The sequence below is a fragment of the Petaurus breviceps genome, unplaced genomic scaffold (assembly GCF_028583685.1).
Source record: "Petaurus breviceps papuanus isolate PSGF00001 unplaced genomic scaffold, PetGlider_PUasm1.0 91133, whole genome shotgun sequence".
In the NCBI taxonomy this organism is placed as follows: domain Eukaryota; kingdom Metazoa; phylum Chordata; class Mammalia; order Diprotodontia; family Petauridae; genus Petaurus; species Petaurus breviceps.
In genome coordinates, this window is record NW_027187419.1 from 33,548,606 (window position 1) to 33,567,456 (window position 18,851).

General features: G+C 38.2%; 1 pseudogene; it reads right to left on the minus strand.

The window, feature by feature from the left end:
* Nucleotides 1-9,798: 9,798 nt before the first annotated feature.
* The window catches only part of LOC138154918 (speedy protein C-like), a 112,301-nt pseudogene continuing 103,248 nt past the window's right edge, over nt 9,799-18,851 (minus strand).

An 18,851-nucleotide genomic window follows, 5' to 3' on the forward strand; every position in this document is an offset into this window, starting at 1 on the left:
CTTCTCTCTCTCTCTCTCTCTCTCTCTCTCTCTCTCTCTCTCTCTCTCTCTCTCTTTCTTTCTTTCTTTCTTTCTTTCTTTCTTCCTTTCTTTCTTTTTCTTTCCTTCTCTTCTACCAAGAAGAAAAGTGAATAGCAGAAACGTTCATTTGCTTCTTCAATGAAGCATAGAAAAATTAGGAAGACCTTTGTGGGTTAAAAGTTTCAGGTTTGTAGGGTTGGCCCAGTGCTCAGCTGCCTGAGCCATGATCTTCCCTAGATACTGAATGATAGTGGTTTCAGACAATAGAATAATGTGCTTAACTAGGATGCAGAAGCCAAACTGGGACACTGGCCCTGCCCAGTAGGCTTACAACTTCAATTGTAATGAAGCAGTTGGAAGTGGGTATCTTAGTCACTGTCACTTCTTCCAAGTATAATCCCCTCTGTAAACATTTTGAGAGCAAACACTATAGCTATTAACATGACTTTTCCATGTATAAACCACTATACCATATCTTAGGTTCTTTTATACACAGAATATGAAAGCATGCAGATTATCTTTATGTGGCAGATCAATGAGGCATCATATTTATTCAGACTGAAAAGAATGCAAGAAAAATGCTTTGTTGTGTTTTTGGTGTTGATAGTGGTAACTGGGGAGAGGAATCTAGAAAGGAAGAGTCTGGCTGTCATGACTGATAGAATTTACTCGACTTATAGGATGGCTGAGCTGCAAGGGGCTATCATTCATTCATTCATTCATTCAGTCAATGAACATTTGTTAAGAGCTAACTAAGTGCCAGGAACAGTGCTAAGCTCCAGGGATACAAAAACAAGCCAAAGGAAAGACAGCCCTTTCTCTCAAGGAGGTAGCACACTAAAGATAAATGAAAAGGGGTTGAGGTAGGAAAGGGAGTTTCCAGGGTGAAAAGACTCTAGGCTTTAGGAGGATCCAGCATAATTGAGGCATGGTGGTGAAGTCCTGAGAGTAGAAGTAGAGCTGGGAGGGAAATACAGGAAGGCTTGTCTGGATCCCTTCTAAGAGGTCCCAGGAAGAATTTACCAGTTGGGGAAGAGGGTTTCAGGGGTGAAGGGATATTGCAGAACAGACATCTATCAAACACATCTAGTCCTGAAGATGACAGAATAAGAAGATAACAGTTATCCACCCTGTCAAAAACAAAGTAAAAGTCACCAAATTCGGGGGACTATCCAATAACAAGATGATGAGATAAGGAATCTTCCACAAGATAATACTTACAGAAAACATAATAGCTTAAGACCAACCTACCACTGCACATTTACTAGTGCTATCAAGATTCTCACCACCAACTCTCCAGTCCAGCAAATGCAGTCATTAGCTTATGGTGCTTTGGTCTTTCAGTCACTCAGCTTTTGAAGTTGTGCTCTTGTATGCCAGTGCAATATTCACAATGCCTATTGTGGCTATGAACATGCTGGTGTAGTTCTGAATCACAAAATATAAGACTCTCCACATGGAAGGCAGAACTAAAACATTTATTCAAACCACAAAAAGCTAAATCCCAACACCAGAAATCCAAATATGTCAGAGCAATAAAGAAATCTGTACACAATAATAATGCAGGGGGCACCACCATCCCCAAGTCTTCCTCTTGCTAAGGCCTTCTCAAAAACACTCATAGCTTGCTGTCTGCTTCCTCTCTCTCTCTCAGCTCTAACTGTTCTGACCAACTTCCTCTTGGTTCTGCTCCATCCTTCCTGCTCCACCTGTTCAGCAAGCTTCTCCCATCATAGGCCTCATGTGACTCAAACTCATGTAACTTAGGCTTCCATGTGACTTAAGCAGGCCACATGGACCGATTAACGATGGGAAAGGTCTTCCCATTAAGCAAAAATACATTACAATTGTATTCTGCCCTAAGATCTTTCATATCCATTTCATAGGTTATTGGGAGTTTAGGGGTAACTGGTGACAACAGAACTGTACAACAGTACAACAGGGATAACACAAAATAAGCACATAAAGCAATATCTTAGGGTGGGGCTTGATCACAAGCACTCCATTAACTCTTCAAAAAGAAGCATCCTGATTCCTAGGCCACTTTAAGGGTCCATTGCTCCTTTGACTTTTTTTTTCTTCTTTTCCAGTTCTCACAGGTCATCTAAAGCTAGCCTGGAGTGACCTTTCATTGTATGACTGGTGCAATTTGGGGCACCTGGAATGTGGAGCTAAACCTATGACCTTGTCCCAGGGGGAAAGCCACTGATAGGAAGAATTAAGACCCATGAATTAAACAAATCCTGGGAGTAAATGGATGGTTGTGGTGGAGTGTGAAACCTGGCAAAAAAAGAAAATGGAATAGAGAAGAAACTAGAAATGCATAACTGATTAAAAAAATTAATGACTGGTAAAACCAGAAAACCTCTAGAAGGAATCAGAGAAGAGTAGAGAGTAACCCTAAGATCAAAGCCTTCTCAGAGCACCCCTCTTAGCAATGTTCTAGGAAATTCCCTTACTCTTTCATGGGCTAGTGCAGAGACTGAAGAAATCCAGTTGTGGAAGGACTAAACCTTACTACAGAAGCCACTTAAAGTTTTCCTGTAGCAGCTGTCACTCTCACCTCCTAAGGATCAAAAAAAAAAAATCACATGGGCCATGAGAGCTATGGAAGGGGCACAATAACACCATGCTTTTTAAAGGGAAGGGATTGGTGGTAAACACATTTTTAGTGAGGACTCCATAGAAAAACCATCAGAGTGATTGATTGAGACAGTCATAAGCTGACTGAAGAGAAATGAGGAAATATTAAAAGAAAAAAAGTTTCATCTCAGTGTATGTTTACTTTGTAACAAAAGAATTGGAATGAAAAAAATCTCCTTTGGTAGGTGAAGATAACACAACAAATTCTGCTATTCCTCCTGAAACAATAATGGAACAATTCCAAGATCCTCCAGAATGGTCCAGAGAAGAAAAAATACCAAAGAAATAAGAGTAGAAATTAGATCTCTTTGAGAAGGAAGAAATCACCAAGTCTAAAAAGAGACTACTAAAATTAGAACAACAAAAAAGGAAATATTTTTCATATTAGTAAAGTCTCTGAAAATTAAAAATTTAATACAAAAAATCCCCCCAAAGATAGAAGGAAAAGTAATAAAGCAAGTTAAAAAGTGTCAGGAAGATTGAAAGAACACTGCCGTCATATTCAAGGTTGACTTGTTTATGTGTGGTAGATGTCTTTTATATATGTATCTTTGTATATTCTATCTGCCTCATTAAAATGTAAGCTTCTTGAGGTCAGGGACTGTTTCACTTTTATCATTGTATTCCTGGATCTTAACATAATACTTAGGGTGTAATAATTTTTTTATAAGTCCTTTTAAATTGATTGGACACAAAGGAGCTCAATAAAACAAGAATACTGATCTTTAAGATAGAATATCGGAAATAATCTCAAGCTTCTTCCAGAGAAACATCATAGAAAAAGTAAACCTGTACACTATTTTCTAAGAGTTCATACAGAACAATTTCACAGAAATACTGGTAGCAGACAGCAAAGTTCAGGTTGTGAGATTTCATTCAACAAGAAACGTTGGGTCAAATTTCACAACCACATGAAAGAATTAATCTTTGGGACATTATAAAAGAAGTCTTCAATTTGCAACCAAAAAATTTTAGAATAACACATGATTGCATCTTGGTTACATGATACAAAAGGAAAACTTGAAATATGATATTCTAAAGAACAAGGAACATAGGCTGGCACCCAACTATGGAGAAGTGGTTTAAAAATTGTGGTTCATTAATATACTGGAATCCCATATTCAAGTAAAGACTGGCATCTATGAAGTACATAAATTTAGAAAGGCCCTTAGGAAATAAAGCTAAGTGAAATGATTTAAATATTAATTAAATTAAATTAAAATAACCTTAAGAAAAGGGTAACACACTGACTGTCCAAGAGGAAGAATGAATGAAGACAAAGGATCCAGATGAGGATGTCAATGGAATGACTGAAATAATTATTTTGATCCCTTGTTCCTTTCCATGCTTATACCCCCCAGATCTGAAAAATGGTTCCTTCTCAAGGACTGGGTTCTTCTTCCATAATTGTCTCTTTTCTGGACTCAGAGCCCACATTCCTCAGAGCCTCACTCAACTGCTTTGTGTCTTGATTTTTAAAGGACTATAGGAATGTGATGTATCCTTTGTCCAGTCAGTGGCTAAGCAACCTTTGGTAGCAATTTGATTAACCTTGACGGAAGAACTTTGACACACTTCATAAAAAGGTAACAAAGTAGAATACTTTTGGGGGTATTTAAGACCTTAGTTCCTTCCTCATTTTCTGATACTTACACCTTACATTCAGTGGTTTGGGTGGTGATGGTAGATAATAATTGATCAAGAGTTCCCTAAATTAGTTCCCTCACCATATTAAAAATAAGAGTGAGAGAAAAAAGGGAGAGAGAAAGAGAGAGAGAGAGAGAGAACTGTATTGATGTGAAACACATACACAGAGAAAATACAAGGAGACATTTACTAAATCATAGGGCTAAAAAAAGAAGGCGCGGCCCGCAGACACAGAGGCAGGCCCGAAATAGGCCTGATCAACTCAGAGGGCAAGTCGTCCTACCAACCACAAGGGCTACTACCAGGCCTATCGCCAAAGGGCTGGGACTGGAAAGAGCAAGGTAAGAACCAAATGCAGGGGTCCCTGTCCTGGACAACAAATACTCCTGGGGCTACCACTTCATAGCCCAGAAATTAAAAAAAAAAAAAAACAACCCTATCAGGACCTCCAAAGACCAGGATGACAGAGTGAACCTCACCTGCTCCAACCCCCCACCCCCCAAATCATAGTAACTATTGCCCCAGGGCAAAACCTTTACAGTAATGGCTTGGGATCCCTAGAGGAAGGGCATGGCTAGGGCCCTGCCTCAAAATGGGTAGAAAGCAGACTACAAAGACTCTGGAGTCCTACTATCTTCAGAGGGAGACAATGTGGACTCCACCCCCACAGCTGAACCATCAACAGGGAATGGGTCCCAAGCACAGAAAGCTCTCCTAGATGAGATCAAAAGGAACTTTGAAAACCGAATGAGAGAGTTAGAAGACAAAATGAATAATTCTCTCAAAACCAAAATTGCAGAATTAGAAAAACATTATAATGAAGAAAACATCTCTCTAAAAAGAAAAGTATATGATATGGAAAAGGAGCTCCAAAAATTAACGAAGGAAAATGATTTGCTAAAAACTAGAATCAACTAAATTGAAACAAATAACTCTATGAGGAACCAAGAATTGGTCAAACAAAACAACAAGAATGAAAAATTAGAAAAAGAGGTAAAATACCTCAATGGAAAAATAACTGACCTGGAAAACAGATCCAGGAGAGATAATCTGAGAATCATAGGCCTACCAGAAAATCATGATTAAAAAATGAGCTTGGACAACATTCTCCAAGAACTCATTAAGGAAGACTGCCCTGAGATACTAGAAACCTGAGGGTAAAATAGAAATCGAGAGAATCCACCGGAAACTTTCTGAAAGAGACCCCAAACTGAAAAGTCCTCAAAATGTTGTGGCCAAACTCTAGAACTACCAGGTAAAAGAGAAAATACTTCAAGCAGCCAGAAAGAAACAATTAAAATATCAAAAATCTCCAGGGCCAGATGGATTTACTGGTGAATTCTATCAAAAATTTAAAGAACAATTGATTCCAATACTCTACAATTTGGAAAAATTAGTGAAGGAGTCCTACCAAATTCTTCCAGAGTTGCTCTGGGTGAAAAATTTATCATGCTGTAGCTAACTTATCATGGTGAGCCTCTCAGAAGAAAGCAAGGGTGGTGCCCAGTCAAAAGGTACAATCCTCAGAGTTTTTCTAGGTTAGTAGGCTGTACTACGTTTGGTTGTTTGAAATGTGATGTACACTGGCATAAGGTTGGAGAACCCCAGCCTTACTTACTGAAGCAGTGGAAGAGGGCTTTCTTGAGTAGAGTCAGTACAATGGAAAAAGAGTCACTCTTTTGACGCTAAATAAATTAGTTTAAATAATAACTTTGCCTACTGCTGATGACTTGGATATGTCATTGAACAGTTTTCAGTTACAGTTTCCTCATTTGGAAAATGAAGGGGTGGACTAAAGGATTTCACAAGTTTCTTACAACTCTGTATTTATGATTGTATATTTTGCTTATTTTTTTCAGACATGATTTTATTGTATAAGGAACTTGCAGGGAAGAAATTTCCTTTAGCAATATATATATATATATAAGCAACTTCTCAAAAAACTATTATTTCATAGTTATCTATGCACATAGAAGTTATATTAGTTGCTTAGGGTTATGCTGCTGGAGATGTCTAAAAAACACAAGACAAACCTTTCTGATTTTCAGATCAGCTCTTTATCACCTTCACTATGCTAACTTTCTCTTTCTCTTTTTTACTTTTTTCTCTTTTTCCTCTTTTCTCTCTCTCTCTCATTTCCTTCCTTCCTTCCTTCAACTTCTATCTTTCCCTCTCTATCACTCTCTCTGTGCCTCCTTTCTCTTGCTTCCCCTTTCTCTTGACCCCGTTTCTCTCTATAGAGAGAAATAAATATCTATATTCAATATATCATGTAAAACACCATTAAAATGGATTCCTTTAGTAAGCATTTATTAAATGTGTATTATGTGTAAGATGATCTGGTGCAGTGGACTGTGAGCTGGCTTCACAGTCAAGAAGAAATGGCAACTCAGACTTATAAGTTGCAGAGAAGGTGCCATCTGCAATTAGTAGAGGGTACTCCCTACCCTGATGAAATCCCAGGGTCAGTGAATATAAAGATATATAAGAAAGCATGATCCAGTTCCTTATGGGATATTAATCGAGGAGAGAGAGCTAGAAAATATGGACAAATAATGAAAGTGCAAAAAAAGACATTAACAATATGTAAATAAGAAGTCAAGTACTACGAATCCTCAGAGGAAAGAAATCTCACTTCAGAGTGGGGGGAAGGGATTCATGAAGAATGATACTTGAAAGGGATTGTATAGGGTGGGTAGGATTTCAAGGTAGGCAAGCCACAGTATTTATTAAGCACATGTTATATGTCAGGCACTGTGCTAAGCCCCAGTGATAAAGATATGGACAGAAAGAAAGACAGTACCTTCACTTAAGGAGATTATATCCTAATGCAGTCTTATTCTGGACCTGGAACGAGGAAGTCCTGAATTTAAATTTGGTTTTAGATTGTAGCTGTGTGATCCCTGGCAAGTCAATTGACTTTTTTTGGAGGGCAATTGGGGTTAAGTAACTTGCCCAAGGTTACACGGCTAGTTTTTTTTTTTTTGCGTGGGTGTTAAGTGTCTAAGGTTGGAATCAGACTCAGGTCCTCCTCACTCTGGGCCAGCGCTTTACTCACTGCGCCACCTAGCCGCCCCAGGTCAATTGACTTTTGCCTTCCTCAGTTTCTGTATGAGGATAATAATAGCACCTACTTCTCAGGGCTGTTGTGAGAATAAACTGGGATCAAATTTGTAAAGTGCTTTACAATTTTAAAGTGCTATATAATTGCTAGCTATTGTTATTGTTAATGGAGTAAGACAACATAAAAGCTAAAAAGGGGGTAAGGTGAGGTGTTGTACTGTGAAGTCCAGAAGGTCAGAAACATAACTGGAGGTGAGAGAATGTAGGTTGGTTGGCCTTGGCACTTTCCCAAAATGAAGGCAGTAGGAAGACTCACTAAAGAAAGAACAGACAGAGCTGGCAGCCTGGGCATTGTAGCCATAGGGAACAGTGTGAGAAATAATAGGGAGGTCACAGGATTATAGGATTTAAAGCTTGAAGGGACTTTAGAGATAGTATAATTCAGCCCCCTCATTTTACAGATGAGGAAACTGAGGCCCAGAGAGGTAAACTGATTTATCCTTGGTTGCATAGTAGTGATGGGATTCAAACCCAAGTTCTCCATCCTTGACTCCAATGTTCTTTTGACTGTGTCAGGTCTCATTTCTCATTGGACATGGTTAGAGAACAGTGAGTAGAATGAAGTTATTCTAAGTTTCTTAGGACCATAAGAATCATCTGCTCTTATAACCTTATTTTATAGGTGAGGAAATTGTGCCCAAGGTCACTCAGGTAGTTTGTGGCAAAGCCAAGTCTCCTAATAGCTGGTTAAGTTTTCTTTCCATTACATGATTCTGATTGGTCTAAGTTGGCAGGGGCATAGATTACATAGGACAAGTGGTTTGAGATAAGTATTGAAATGAACGAATGAATGAACATTTATTGAGTGCTCTAATGCTGTGTGGGAGAGATAGCACAGTAGATGGTGATCTGTCAGCTGGTGGCAAGGGTAAGGTAGCTAGGAGAAGGCTATGTTCTAGGGAGGTTGGTCCAGAACTGAGAATTTTCTGACTATCCACAATGTGAATTATATTCCCTCCAAGACACTCCAACCCCACAGTTCACTTCCCACCTGTGAACTGAAAAGTTGGACAGAAAAAAAAAAGTTTGGGCCAATTCTTTTAAAGGAAATCTAGCTTCTGAGAAATGAATCATTCGTCAAACACAAAGGAGAACTGAAAATTGAGACTAGGTTAAACCTAAGGTCATTCAGTCTTGGAAATACCTCTTTAAGCTTCTGATACTGCTGTAATTTTGCTCTGCAAGCTAAAGAATAGAACAATATATAAAAAAGCGAGCTTGAAAAAGCAGAGAACATCAATGCTTTGGTAAGAATGAGATAACAAAATGCCACTTACAGCAGAAAGTACAAAAAAAATATCATAGTGGCTTTTTAAGTTTCAGATGGTTCAAAGCCTGCCCACAGAATCTGTTTCTTTTGTAAAAAGATTTATTCCTCTTATGAGAAGCTTCTATTTGATAAGGAGAGGATAGTTAATATGGCTTTTGCTGCTTCCCATTTGGATTGGTACCATACATAGAAATGATTATTAATCACTTTAAAGCTCCAACACTCTCATGGTCGCAAGCGAGAAAAGTAAAATTGAGAGTGTCTGCATGACACCAATAAGACTTTTTTTTTCCCTGAAAAAAAAAAGATTGAAATGTGTGGGAGATGTGAGAGAAACAGCTTTGGGTGGTGGGTTTTCAGTAGGAAAACCTGACTGACCCAGGAAGGAATTTTTGTAACACTTGCTAGGGAAGTGCAGAAATTATAGCAGCCCTCAGCAAATCAAGCACTATGAAGTGAAAAAAAGTGGTGTGCTGGTAAGTATTTAACAACCAGCACTCTGGGGAAAAATGTTCCTAGGACATACTTTTAAATTTAATTTGCATTTTTGACATTTTCTCCATCACTTTCTTGAGTCTAGAAATTCAACAAACAATAAAGCAAGCCCTGCTTTGCAGTATTTACCGTTTCTGAAGTGTAAAAGCAGACACTGAAATTTTAACAATTTGCTTTTGTGAGCTGGCAAGACCTGGCTCCAGTACATACCTGGGTGAAGGGAACCAGGAGGGAGAGCTGCCCCAATTGGGATATCTCCAGCTTCCTGATGGCTCATTTTATTTTTCACATTTAAGTCTAGAGCCCAGAGAGAGTTTTTTCCCTTTCTCTTCTCCAATTTATTAAAGAAGGAACCAAGACCATAGTGACATCAAGGATAGGATTTATACAGCAAGGGGGGCTGATGCTTAATAACTAGGAAATAGAAGAAGAGAAGGAAGGAGGAGGAGGGTAACAGTGATGCCAGCCTGTAGCCAGGGAGGGCAGTCACCCCATACAGGGGTAACTTGCAGAGAAGCTGATCCTGACTGCTCTTTATTCTGCTGACTGCCAGGAGCCAGGGAGGCAGTGGCAGCCAGCTTTGGCACGATCTGCCAATTTTAAGTTCCAGGTTCTGGCAGAAGCATTGTGGGGAGGATAAGGAAAAGGTTCCTGTGCCAAAGGGCCAAGGAAAGAGTGGGAAGGGACTGAGTTGGGGAAGGCTGTTTGGGGGATTGCTGCTGGGGTTGGGAGAGGAGTACTGGTTAAGGGAATTCTGCTTGGGGAAAGGCTGTTTGGGAGGAAATGGGGAATGACCCACTGGACCTAGCAGTCACAAACAGAGCAGGTTTGAGACATGGGACATGACACTAAGGATGGTTCTAGTCCCACTGTGGGGGAAACCTCAATAAGCCCCTCCATGATGGATGGGATGTTCCTTGGTCCAGGTGCAATGGGAAGGTTACTTTTCACAACAGTGCTGACTCACAGCTGCCTAGTAGCCCCTTCTTGCCCATGGCTGGTCCTTCCTCTACAGGAAACTGAACATGAGCTTCCACCAGCCCTGGCCCAGGGCCCAGAGCAAAATTTCATACTTAGGATCCTCTCTTTCTCCCTTCATGTCATTAGCTAGATACAGGGTTGAGAAAAAGATTTGCTGTGAGTACATTTACTGAGCTGCAGGCTAGCTTTTTGGAAATATTTCAGAACTTTACTCTTTCACTATATTTTTCTCTCTCATCTTGTTTCTTTCCCCCAATCATTTCTCCTTCCCCATCTTTACCTGGTTTCTCTTTCATGCCATTTCTTGCTCTATCTCTATGCTCATTCTTTTTACTGGCTTGTGTACAAGTCTCCTTTCTTCTGCTTTGACGACATCTCATTGTTTTCTCATTTGATGACCCTCCTTCCCAACTGTGTATTTCTCTCAGGTGTGAAGTCAAATAAACCAGAGAATTTTGTAGCTGAAAATGGTCAGAGAGTTTTTCTGACTCTTCTTGGCATAGAGGAAGAATAGGAGACTCAGAGACATGGGAGCAATTTGCTCAAGGCCATACAAGGGAAAAGAATACAGGTCTTCCAACTCTTAGGTCTAGGCCTTTCCCCCTATGTCACCTTTAACTACCATGATGGTACAAAAAGGGAAGAGAACTATTGTAGTAATTTAAGAAAGTGGTAAGGAGGACCTGAAGTAAGTGGGGGCAGAAAATATGAAAAGGAAGGAGTGTATTTGAGAAAGATTTGATAGGACCTGACAACGGACTGCACATCCTGAGCAAGGCAAAGGAGAGAAACAGGGTGATGTCACAGATGTGGGCAATGCTACTGACAGAATTTTGTAATGGAAAACATGGTTGTGGAGTAAAAAAAAACTAATTATGCTACTGTTGTGACCTTGGACTTCTTTATTTATCTGTGTTCCAGTTTCCCTATCTATAAAATAAGACAGGTAAAATAGATTCATTTTAAATCAATAGGAATTTAAGTACCTGCTGTGAGTCCAGGCATTGTGATAAGCACCAGGAATACAAATATAGAAACAATATGGTTGTCTGCCCTCAAGAATCTTACCTTCTGGGACAGGTATGTGGGGAGAGGAGATCATTTTAAAGTCCCTTCCAACTGTCTATGATTCAATAACTCTGATAACTGTGATTCCATAACTATGATCTCCATAACAGCTGGACTGATGCATTAATTTTTGTCTTAATCATATTCAGTTTTTTTTTTCCTCTAGTTCTTTCTTTCTCTCTTTCTTCCTGACTGTCTTTGTTTCATGTCTAACATGCAAGGTAGGTGCAACACTTTGCCTTCCTCCTAAGTATAAGAGTCAGTCTGCTCCAGTGAACCTGGGGGAACTTTCCAGAAATTTTACTTCATGGCCCCAAATTTTGACTCATAATCACAGTATGGGTGATAATCTGTTTAGCCACAACTGAGGAAGTCTGAAAGGCAAATGAATGTTATCTTGTAATGGGGGGCTCCCTTGAGCTGCTAACTGCCTCAATTTCATGCCTGTAACCTATTGGCCATACAGACTCTGTCACTTTCAAGTCTCAGCAGGAACTGAGAGACGAAAGAAAAGGAGTGAATAGGAAGATAATAGGAGGGTGGGGTGGGTTGGAGCAGGAATATGATTTGGAGGAAACAGTGTAACAAAGTTTTTGAGCAGAGCAGCTGGAGAATTGTGAGAAAGCAGAGCATGGTAGGAGGTAGGGGGCACTGGAGACAGAAAGTCTTAATCCACCTCTCCCTGCATTCCTGACTCATGTCAGGTTCAATCATTGTACTGAGTCAGATGCACCACTTACCCTCCACTCCCTCCTGTCTTTCTTGCCCTTACTGCTCCAGGATCTTAATAATCCTGACCTAAAAGGGCATTCAGGCTAATGGTCTTGGATAACCTAGTCTGTCCTCAGAGACAATTATGCCCATTTCCCAAAAACCTGGATTCCATTTGCTTTGGGCTGGAGAGACCCCGACGGTGAACCTGAAGTTTATGTGAGAAACTTACAACCAGCACCACCAGTACCACCAACTTCTGAGACCCAGCAGAGGACACATATCTCTCTTAATAGTTATCCTTAACTCTCTTCCCCTAACCTCTGCAGCAGATTAAGTGTGGAAGCAATAGGAATCATAACAAAGGTTAAGACTGAAATACAACTAAATTGAGGACAATAGGAAATATTTGTAGTCTGAACTACGATTCACAATAAAGAGAAAATATGCTGGCAGTAAGCAGGGAAGCTGCGGAATAACCCAATCCCAATACATTTCAGACTTGTTTTTATTGGACTCTGACCATCTATCTAATTCTCTCTCCAGGGCATTCTTAGAGAATGATTTTATGATTTTTTTTTAAAGCTGGCTTTCTTCAATATTTGAGATTTAATTTTTTTTCTTAGTCTACTAGGTGTCATTGAATTGCAGTTTTTTTAAAGCTATAATAGACAAATAAATGCTTTCAGTAGGCAAATTAAAAATAGAAGATTTAATATGTGGAAACAATGCAACTAAAAGTAGACATGAGTTTATAGAGAAGATCAAGTGTAGAAGATACTGAGTAAATAAAATATTGCCTTGAACCCATGATGACTGAATAGAGCCAGAAAGAAAAGTGATAGTATTTCAATAAAACTCTTAAATCAGAAGTTGACATCTCATCCAAGGCCATTCTTTCTGCAGAAGTTACAAAGGCAAGTCCTGAAGAATAACTTCTGTGAAAAGGAATGATGAAAGTCCACATTTCTTAACACACCTTGGCTCTTGAAAAAAAGTCATAGGCTCAATGAGAACCAGTAGATTTTCCAAAGGAAACTGGCATGATAGATGAAGGATCTAGTGCTGATTGTAATAACCAGTTACTGAAAAATAAAAGGTGAACAGGATGTTAGTACCTCTGGCATTTTGTATAATCACCTAGCTATAACAAACCACGCCAAACAAACACTGAAGACCTGCTTTAATTCCTATGACAGTGTCAAATTCCAAAAGCTTTACAATAATGAGTCTGTGGGTCTTTTATACTTGTGCTTCCTGGTCATCTCTGAGAATTCACTCCTAGAGGAGAGCGTGAAGGTCAAATCTATGCTCTCTCCTCTGGGAGTGAAATCTTAGAGATGACTAAAAGTTCTGGAGAATGAAGCAAGAACACAGACTTATGGGTGTCTTTCAGATGAGGAAAAAGCTTCAGTATTCCTGCTGTTATTGTTTTGTTTCTCTTTCTTTCAAGGAAGAAGGGGTTAGTGCAATTTTTGAGGATACAAAGGTCCTCTCATGTTCATCATTTGTACCCAGAGTCGTTGCTATAATTAAATACAGCACAGTTGCAATTAGACTTGGAATAAGATGATGGGTTTCAGTCCCTGCTCTGCCATTGACATTCTTTTTGACCTTGGCCACAAATTTTATGGGCCCCAGTTTCCTGATCTGTAAATTGAAGATAAATAATATAGACAGGGCCTACTTTATATCATTATACAAAGACCTGTGAGTTCCCTGGTACAAGAAACTTCCACTACCAGTGGAGATCAACAAGTTTTCTGTAATTTTTAGTCTTAGGAGAGAGCTGCTTGAGGTACTGAGAGGTAAGGTGACTTGTATAGAGAAAGAAATTCCATGTTTGTCAGGTAGTGCTGACTCCAGGTCTTCCTGTCTCCATGGTAGACATTCTATCCATACCATCCGCTGTTATTATAATTCTTCTAAATGACCTTAAAATTTATCATTTAATCACTGTTTCCTATTATACAGAAACTGGAAAAACACCCCCCCTCCAAAACAAAAACAAAAAAACAACAAACAAAAAACCCCAAACTTGACAGCTCTCCCTTCATTAACCTGTCATATTTTATTGTCTTTGGATAGTTTTATTAAACTGCTATATCAGGGAAATTCTGTTGAAATAGTAAATTTAAATTTCAGCAAGGAACTGGATATAGTTATTCATGCCATCTTTAAGGACAAAATGTAAAACAAGGGACTGGATTGTAGTACATTTGCATGTATTCCTAACTGATAGAATGTCTGTTTCCAAAGAATATTATTTAAAGGACCAATGTGAATCTGGTAGTCCTTGGACTCTGTCATCATGCCTGTCCAGTTGAACATTCTAATTTCTAAATAACATTCCTGTTATGAGGCAGAAAGGTAGCATACTAGACAGAATTCTACCTAGAGTCAGGAAGAGTCAAGTTCAAATCCAGTCTCAGATCTGGACTAGGTGTGTGACCCTGGGAAAGCCACTTAATTTCTATTGTCTCAGCTCCTTCATCACTAAAATGAGGATAATAATGCTATTTACCTCCCAGGTTTATCATGAGGATAATATGAGCAATATTTATAAAATGTTTTGCAAACCTTAAAATGCTATGTAAATGCTATTGTTATTATTCAAAATGAGTTTTTATTTGTGCATTTTGTTGGGACATTATAGTCATTTTGGGATATATCCCTTACTCTGCTTGAAATTTGAAATTTTAATTATAACAAAGAAAACAATTAGGCATAAACACCTTGTATCTGACAATGTATATATCATCTTGCCACAGTAATTCCCCAACTCTCTGCCTTGAGGAGGAAGCTATATTTTATTGTCTATTTCTGTTTTTTAGTTGTTTAGAGTTTAACTTATTTTTAAGCACCTTTTTTATTTTTACATATTTGTAGTAGTTGTACCTGGAGTTCTTTTGTTTCTTCTCTCTTTACCCTGTATCTAAGTATTCATGAATTCTTCATATTCATTATGAAATCTTACTAGATGGCCACTGAGGTCCTTTTCAACACTGAAATCATGGATGTGATTCTATAGTTATATTATAGTTCAGGTGAAAAAATTAGGCAGGTTAATTGATTTCTAACTCAATATAAGTCCACTATCCAAAAAAAAGCTCATGTTCCATTTTAATTCTGATTCTACTCTGTATTGTCCACATCTGAGGCATTGTGACTAGCTTCAGGGCCTCATTGTAAGGACATTAACAAACTAGAGCATGGCTTAAAGATGACAACCCAAATGCTAAGGAGACACAGAACCAGGAAAGACAGTGGAGCTATTTTAAAACATTTCAGCAAGTCATCACGTAAAAGAAGGATTGACCTTTTCTGTACAGCTTTTGAAACAAGAACTTTGACTAATGGTTAAAAGTTAAGCAGTAGAATTTGTTCAGTGAAAATAGGAATATGTCACAGCCCTATAGCACTTTATTACATCTGTAGGAGGGGAAGTAATTTACTCTTAGCCATACAAAGACTAGGACTAGTAAAAATTTGGAAAGCCTACTAAATATTATATTGTATTATATCATATTATATTAATATACATAGACACATATACATGAGGCCCATTACCCTAAGGCAGCTTTGGAAAGAGTATACTACCTCTTCAAAAAGGAGGTAGAAGATTGATAAGTGTTTTGAGAGTCCATAATATACTGATTAAAACTTACAGAAATACTTTTGTAATAAACAACCATCTTTCCACCAAGCAATGGCAAAGGATAACAATTGGTGTACACCAATGGGTTTATTGTATGTAACTGAAAGTGATTTACCTCCAGATGAGCCTATGAAATAGCTATAATCAAAGAGTTGAAATAAAAAGGACTTCCATGGGTGATGTCCACATGAACTCAATCAGCAACATGTTGGCAAAGATGTGTTGCAAAAATAGCTGCTATGTCAGTTTGTTGAGAGAAACAGAGGGATCTGTGATGGCAATTCCTGAAATGCCATCAGAAATTTGTCCTTAAGGAGCCTGAACTCACAGATCAGTGGGAATTTTGCAAGGAAGAAACTATAACACCACACTGCAAAAGACAAAAATTTAGAATTGACTAAACGCTAGGCAAGGCATGGACTGATGGGTAAGATTACACATCATTAGTCAGCTATCTTTTATAAACTAACAAATGGCAAATTTTTCATACCACAGATATACACTTGAAAAATTCTTTGGAATCCAACAAATACATTTCACTGGTACTACAGCATAATCACAAATGGAATGGTTGCCCATATTTGCTTTAATCCATAATTGCACTGATCCATAAGAAATTAAAATTTTAATACATTTAGTCATACTAAATATTCATAATCTCTATATCACAGGATACAACAGACTTTCACCATATAGATAACTAGAAGATGTCCAATTTATGTGAGAATAAGATGGAGCACATGTCATCACCTTTAACCTGTCTGCTACTGAAGTTATTCTAACGATGCTTTCAATGAACCTTCAGAAGAGGGGTTTAAATTTGAATACTTCTATTTAATTACAAAAACTCCATTTTTTTTGTCCATTGAAAATTAGTTACTAATATTAATCAATAATAGTACATATTAATATTGATAAATACAATTAATATAAATGAATAACAGATAATGGCATCCCAGCAAAATTTTGATTTGACACCCATCAAATAAGATGAGAATGAGATGAATATTGAAAATAATAATAATTTATATAGTATTTTGAAATTTATGCTGCTTTATCCTCACATAAGATCCCCTTATCACCAGTCATGCTTTTCCCAGCCCCAACCTTGAATTACTTACTATTCTTCCTTCACTTCTATTCGGGTATAGTGGAATTAAGATGGAGAAAATCAAGAAATATTCTGATTGGTAACACTACAAATTTTTGCTATATACTGAGACCTCATTTAAGCAAAGCAATTCTTTTGTTACACAATCAATTGCTTTATCAAACCTTTTAATTCAAGGTGCTCCCTCCCCTGACTCTCTCATCTGAGGACCTGACTTCATACTTTATAAAAAAAAATGAGGCCATTTACCAAGAACTCCCTCTGGTCCCTTTTTCATCTTCTCATATTACTCAGATGTTTTCATCCATTGTCTCTTACTTTATACCTGTCTTTCATGAAGAAGTAGCTCTTCTTGCCAATCCATTTCCCCCACATACATCCTTGATCTCATGCTCTCCAACCTTCGCCTATACATTGCCCCCACAATTATCACATTCTCTCTCTAATCTTCAGTTTTTTCCTATCTATTGGCTTCTTTTCGGTTGCCTAAATATGTGCCTATGTCTCTCCCATCCTTTGAAAATCCTCATGTTATCTGATCATCCTTGATAGATATACCCCTACATCTCTCCCCCTTTCCTGACTAAACTCCTTAAGAAAGCTATCTCTACTAGATGTCTTCACTTGTTTTCTCACATTCTCTTCTAAATCTTTTGTAGTCTGGCTTTCAACCTAATCCTTCAATAGCGTATTCTTTCTAGTGCTAGCAAAAAATCTCTTAGTTCCCCAAACTTGTAACAGCCTTTTCTTGATTCTTATCCTTCATTACCTGTCTGCAGTCTTTAAAACAATTGATTACGTCTTCTGGATACACAGATAGGTGGTACATTGGGCAGAATACCTGGCCTTAGTTCAGGAAAACCCAAGTTCAAATTTGGCCCCTGTAGCAGTTTGACCCTGGACAAGTCATTTAACTTTCGTTTCCTTATCTGAAAACTGGGGAGGATAATAGCATTTACCTTCCAGAGTTGTAACTGTCAAACAAGATAACAAATATAAAGTGCTTAGCACAGTACCTGACGCATAGTAAGGATGATGTAAATATTACTTATTATTGTTATCATTATGCCCTGTCCACTCTAGGTTTTACAGGCTCTGACCTGATTCTCTTTTTACTTGACCACTCCTATGTAGCCTCTTTTACTGATTCCTCCTCCAGGTTATGTCCACTAACTATGAGTGTCCCCCAAGACTCTATCCTAAGCTTTATTCTCCTCTATCTCTACACCATCTTGTTTGGCAATTTCATCAGTTCCTATGGGGTCAATTATTGTCTCTACGCAGATAGATGATAATCAGATCTATATGTTGTTTTTGTTCATTTGTTTTAGTTGTGTCTGACTCTTTGTGTTCCCTTTCGGAGTTTTCTTGGTAAGGATGCCAGAGTACTTTACCATTTTTTTTCTATAGTGGATTAGGGCAAACAGAAGTTAAATGACTTGCCCAGGGTCACACATCTAATAAGTGTCTGAGGCCAAACTATATCTATGTATCCAGTCCTAATCTCTCTCCTGAGCTTCATACATACATCCTCAACTGCTTCTTACATTTATCTATCTATCTATCTATCTATCTATCTATCTATCTATCTATCTATCTATCTATCTATCTATCTATCTATCTATCTATATCTTGTAGGCATCTTAAACTCAACATGTCCAAAACAAAATTCATTCTTTTTATCCCTAAACCTTTTCTTCTTCCCAACTCTCTTATTTCTGTGAAGGATATCACCATCTTCCCAGTTATCCATACTGGTAATCCTGATGTCACTTTTAGCTCCTCACTCCTATTCATTCCACATAGCCAATCTGTTGCAAAATCTCTTTGTTTTTACTTTTACAAATACTCCTTTTTATGTCCTCTTCTCTCTACTTATAATAGCCACTATGTTGGTAAAGGCCCTCAGGACTTCTCACTTAAATTATATCTTTAGCCTTCTAGTTAGTTTATCTGCCTTAAGTCACTCCCCACTCCAATCCATCCTTCATTTAGCCAGAGTGATTTTCCTAAAACTCAGTCATGAGTATGACCCTCCCTTACTCAGTAAACTTCAGTGACTCCCTCTTGCTTCCAGAATAAAATATAAAACCTTCTGTTTGACATTTAAAATCCTTTATAAC